The 6000-nt window shown below is 35.7% G+C and overlaps 1 protein-coding gene across 2 annotated transcripts in view; it reads right to left on the bottom strand.

Moving 5' to 3' along the window:
• Nucleotides 1-5770, bottom strand: part of LOC126297932 (uncharacterized) — a 160718-nt gene extending 154948 nt beyond the window's left edge. Inside the window, exon 1 of one of the 2 annotated variants that reach the window (XM_049989252.1) lies at nucleotides 5571-5770. The gene's annotated coding sequence lies outside the window, so the exon portion shown is untranslated. The remainder of the gene's footprint in view (nucleotides 1-5570) is intronic. The other variant, XM_049989253.1, reaches the window with a different exon arrangement.
• Nucleotides 5771-6000: the final 230 nt, after the last annotated feature.

Below are 6000 nucleotides of genomic sequence, written 5' to 3' on the forward strand. Positions count from 1 at the left end.
TTTTGGAAGGTATTCGAAACAGATCTGCACTGCCTCCTAATGAATGAAACACAACCATACAAAAATCAGACCAGCCGTGTGATTAGGTTGAAGAACTACCAGCAAACAGAACACAGCATGTTGTCCTCAACAAAGAGAAGCCCTTAGATAAAAAAATAACTTCGAGCATGCGTCAAGGGAGTGTTAAAGGACCATTACTTTCTGCAATACATATAAATGACCTAGCATATAACATCGTAAGTTCCATGAGGATTTTTATGGATGATGCTGTTGCATCCAGAGAAGTTGCAACTCTAAAGAACCATATAAAAATGCAGGAAGATCTGCCGAGGATTGAAACTTGGTACAGAGTTACACAACTGCAAAACAATGACTGGAAGACATTACTTCCATAAAATATCTACAGAGTATGCATATGGAGGAATTTGAAGTGGAACGACTGCATTAAAATTAACTGTGGGTAAGGCAGACCAGAGACTGAAATTCAGTAGAAGAACCCACAGAGAATACTATCCACCCTTAAAGAAAGTAGCTTAAATAACACTTGCTCGACCTATATTTGAATATTGCTTATCAGTCTGCGAGCTGTACAAGGTAGGATTGATAGAAGAAAATAGAGAAAATCCAAAGAAGAGCAGCATGTTTCATTACGTAAGTGCGAAGGCATTTCAAATATGCTCAGCTACCTCCAGTGACAGACTCCACATGAGAAGCGTTCTGCATCATGGTGTGATTTAAGAGAGCATATGTTTTTTAAGAGACCACAAATATATTGCTTCCACTTATGTACATCTCACAAAAAGACCACTACGATAAAGTAAGAGAGATTCGAGCCCTCAAAGAGGCTTACCATTTGCACCTGGAACATCAGAAGGGGCAAGTGATACTAACACAGAAAGTACCCTGCACCACAAACCATAAGGTGGCTTGTGGAGTGTAAGTGTAGATGGTATTCAGCATTACACAGCGGTTCATTCTATGAGAGCGGGTGAAATATGTCATGTTGCAAACTTATGGAAAAAAGTTAGAGGACAAATATAAATTACTGACCTGTTTCCACAATGGTGAAAAATTACATGCCCTGTTTCCACAATGGTGAATATTTACAATCATTTAAATAGGTCTACACACAAATCAGACAACTTATAAATTTGCATCAATATCCTCCACTAAATTCTTGCCACATATTCATGCATATTACAGATTCATCTCACAGGTAGCAACTTTTTATGAGATGACATAGAAAGCAAATAATATTATCCTTGTTACCTGCATTCAGGTACACAAAAGTCACATAATTATATAACAGTCAGATTAGGAGATGCAGCTAGGTCCAAGGAAAGAGAGAGATCCCATAGATCACCATCCCACAACAACCACAATATCGTGTGCACATTAGTTGGCTTCACCAATTCACAACCAAATAGTCAGCTTTCAACCTAACCTAAATCTTGGGCTACACCACAAAAAAATAATGTAGAGATAAAAAAATATATATTGACGGTGTTCTGTTCTCTTTCTGCCCTAGTAAGCACTACAGCACTGTTAGAAATATGGATTCTAACATTGATTACAGCCAACAGAGAGCCAGCCTCGGAACAATGCTGCATGGTATCTTCTTGTCAAGGCAGTAAATCATATGCATTTGGATATCAATTCAAATAGTAAATTGACTGTGTACCACATTCAACAACTTCCATAGAAGGAAGGAATTTCACTGGAAATTTTGTAAGCCTAGCTTAGATGAGTCATGGTATTTCTACTGCATCATTAACACTGCCAAGTCAAGTTCACAATTATGACACAGAAGTAGCAAAGTAGAAGTAAAGACTACAATTTTTTTAACATTTCTATGCAGCGACAGCAACTGATATTGTTTATATGAGAATATACAGCCTACAGTTGCATGTTAACTTTATCGTTTACCTAGGTTTCAACGTTAGTAATAACGACCTGTTCAGAGTTTGATTCTACATGTCTCGCGCATGCTCGCCACCCTCTGTGAGGCAGACCATGAATCCCTCGTGGTCCGCAGTCTATAGTCACACGATGAGGCCCATACAACGGGCTTAAAGTGAATTTGCTACAGCCTGTTTAATACAAGTGACAAAAGCTTATGGTTATGCATCAGTTTTATAAAGTTGACTTAGGACATGGCTTGTTTTAGGCAAACATTTAAATAATATTTCACGTAAGTACTACACGTTGCAACCTGTAGGATGACCATATCTAATATAATTTAATAGCACATTATAATACTAACTTTTTGCAGGTTCTGAAGAAGACGTTATTACTAACGTTGAAACCTAGGTAAACGATACAGCTAACCTGCAACTGTAGGCTTTATGTTCTCATAACTACAAAAAACATTAGTTATACATTAGAAAGAGTTGAAAATTATGTTTATACCTAATTGATTATACACGCTAAGCAATATATATATTTGCAGACTGATACAGGTGTGCCACTTTTTAATAAAGTGTGTGATGTTGTTTATTACATACTTCATATAAATAATTTTTGCTGTTGCTTTCCTGTCAGACGACACACTGGATAACTGCAGAAATGATGTGATGTGAAGAGTATAGGAAAATAATGTGCTTTGTCCACTTTTTTTCCAAAAATGAATTATGTATGTCATGACATATAGGATTCGGTCTTGCTTAATAATGCTAATCAACCAATGTGATAATATGAATAGTCTACGTCTTACAATCTATTTTAGGTTATCCATTCAGGAAAAGAACGAGCTAATGTCTCTCAGTACAGGAAATAAATGTGATTTGTCCTGTGTCATGTATTAAGTTGTAGATTCCTTATGGGTTGGCAAACACAGTTGAAGCAAGAAACAGAGAGTTTTCTTTTATTGTGTGTTGTTGATACTAGTGAAAGCTTTAATTAGAGACATACCAATTAGTAATGCAGGTGTTCTAAGTTACTCATTTCAGTTTTAATAGTAATATATTTTAAATTATGAGTAGCCTTCAGATTCTAACAGTGTTAGAAAAAGGCAGTTATGGGGGCTAATGAGTAAGTCATGAAGAAATTAAGGGTTTAGTCACATGAACTAGGAGAAGACCGCAACTGTAAGTTAAAAGTCTTTTGAGGTAGTAAGTGCTGAAGAAACTTCAAATATACGAAAATTTAGTGATATGGTAGACTGAAATGAACAACCATTGTATCTGAAAGGCTTAATTACAATACCTCCACTTCACAAAAGGTGATCAAGGAAGAATGAAGATGAATCAAAGCTTAGAAAGCGTGATTTCAGCTACAGAGTAAGAGTGAAAGGTGACGACACTGTGCATGAAATTCTTGTACAAAGAAAAGTCATTATGGCAGTATGTGGAGTAACATGGTGACAATTAATGACAGTTAAGAAATTTTTGAAACTGGGCAAGTCCCTACATGCTGGAATGGGTAAGCATGGAAGTAATATACGGAAAATTAAGGAAGAAGTAGGAATGGCAGTTTATGATCTCATTCATTCATTTAAGAGTAGTGCAACTCATTACAGCAAAGACAAGACCAAGAAATTGTATCTTTCCGAGGAACTTTGGGGGGGGGGGGGGGGGGGGGGAAATTCCATAAACTGATCCAGGAAAAATGCCCAAATTCTGACATTTCATGTGAAATGTATATAACAGTATTCAACACCAAATTCAATATAGCTTTGGGTATTAAGGAATGATACATGCTCAACCTGTGATAAGTACACTGCTAAGATGGAAGTGCTGAATGCAATGTTATCTGAAAATTTAAATCATGACATGAAGAAACAAGTCTTGAAAAAAATATTAATAAGATCACCATTGACTAGAGAGTACACAAATTAAAAGCTGGAAATTTTTATTTCAGAAAGAGAAATTCTCATTTAAAATGTCAAAATTCTAATGAAGCAGAAGCAATCTGCAGTGAATACCAAAACAACATATGCTTACCAAACATTAAGTACTAGTAACATCTATTCCAAAAGGCAGATGTCTGTTTCCTCTGTCAATATTCGTCAGCTTTCAAATGCAGCTTCGGTGTTCTACACTTACACTGAAGATATTGGAAGAAAAGAGGCAAATAAAGTTGTTTCCTTTTTAATTCACTTTGTGACAGAATTACTGCACAAGAAAGTCAAACATATTGACGTTTTTGTGATTCAAGCTCAAGCCAGAACGAGAATTACACTGTACCAAGATATCTTAATTATCTTATGAACTGCAACTTTTGGAGACAGTGAAAGTAACTACACCTATTAGAGGACACGCTTTTATGGCGTGTGATAAGAATATGAAACTGATTAACATATAAGCAGTAGCATAAGTTCAAATGGATTGGGTGTGGATCATAAGTTCAATTTAAACCTAAGGTTCTTGATATTGTCTGGGTGAGTCAAGATATGATACAAAATTGGGGGTCATAAATAAATATTTGAAGAAACACCTTTTCCCAGCACGGTCTATCAGACCGGTAGTCATTATAAAAATCATCCCTGTCTCATTCAACATTGAGTAACATATAAAGGAGCTTGGACTTTATCAGTGCGGAGGGTCTCACAGCGACTTCAAGAGCAGCCCTTCTGGAGAATATTCATCCCCAGCTAACAGAGCTAAAATAAAAATACAGTACAACAAAATATTTTTAGAATATTTTTATATAATGCTGATAACAATAATAATATAATAGAAGTGGTGGTGGTGGTGGTGGTAATGATGATGATAGTGGATGTTGGGACAAGGTGATATTACATTTTATTCTTTTCACTACTTTATCACACGAAGTTAAACTAGCATAGAGAGCCTGTTTACCAAGAAATACTTTTATTGTTTCAAACATTGTTTTTAATTACAAACTAATCTGACACATAATATAACATGTCTTTCCAAATGACAATTGTATTCATTAATTTTGTCCATTCCTATCCATGAAGTTCGGTTTCAAACTGTAAAATTGTTCCCTGAACAATTTCATAATATGGACAAACCATGTTCCTTTACTGTACTCTTCATATGTGACTTATGAATAAACGATGTTCGTTGCTTCTATTCACAATTTAGACCAAAGTTTGCTTCCACGGTATATCATTTACAGGCTGTTTGCTGCTTAATTCCTAAGGCGCTTGTCTATAACATCATACAAAGTCATCAAAAACTGTGTAAACGTTTTAATACTACCGAGTTAAATTAAGTCGTGCGAAACACCAGCATATAGTGTCAATCACTATTTCCTCCGTTCTCAAATTTTCTCGCAGAGCGGTTACAGTAATGAAATACTATAATTTCATAACACTGTTTTCCTTCTGATAATAATGGAATATCGTTTATTCCATGATTTCGGATGTAACAGCAGAAATAAAGACAAAAATCTACATTAAAAATTACTTCATTCTCGAAATATTACAAATTTAACCCATTTCTCACATAAAATTTTATTTGCTCCTATAACGTGTACGTGGACAAAAATCAGTCAAAAATACGTACATCAACCAAGATTCACAATAAAAATCCTGACACTTAGTTAAATCAGATTTAAAAATAGGAAAACAAGGAGAAATTATGCTTTTCGTTTGATATACATACCGAACAAAACTAGTTACCCGCAACGGCTTCATTTTCACTCCACTACAATGACCACAATTCGTAACAACACACATATGTACAAAACAAACTTCAAAACTTTTTGACGATAGACACACTCAGAACAGACCAAAGGTCTACAAACTGAAACTAGAGGTCTCTGAAGTGTCCAATCGATAACCTTCGACCATAGATACTAATAGACTGGGCAAGCAGTGCAGCGGCTATACATCGGGCGTGGCTGCAACATGGAATCACGTGACTGTTGGCAGAACCTCGGCGGGAGTTCAAGGCAGCATTCTGATTCCTGATTTCACTTCCAGTATTTCTCAGTGGATTTCCTGCTAACTTTACCACATTAAATGTAGCTTATGTAAACAAAGCTAGAAGTGATAAATTATTGCGTAACCACTGTAAAAATTTATTTTTACAG

The sequence above is a fragment of the Schistocerca gregaria genome, chromosome X, assembly GCF_023897955.1.
Source record: "Schistocerca gregaria isolate iqSchGreg1 chromosome X, iqSchGreg1.2, whole genome shotgun sequence".
Classification (NCBI taxonomy): domain Eukaryota; kingdom Metazoa; phylum Arthropoda; class Insecta; order Orthoptera; family Acrididae; genus Schistocerca; species Schistocerca gregaria.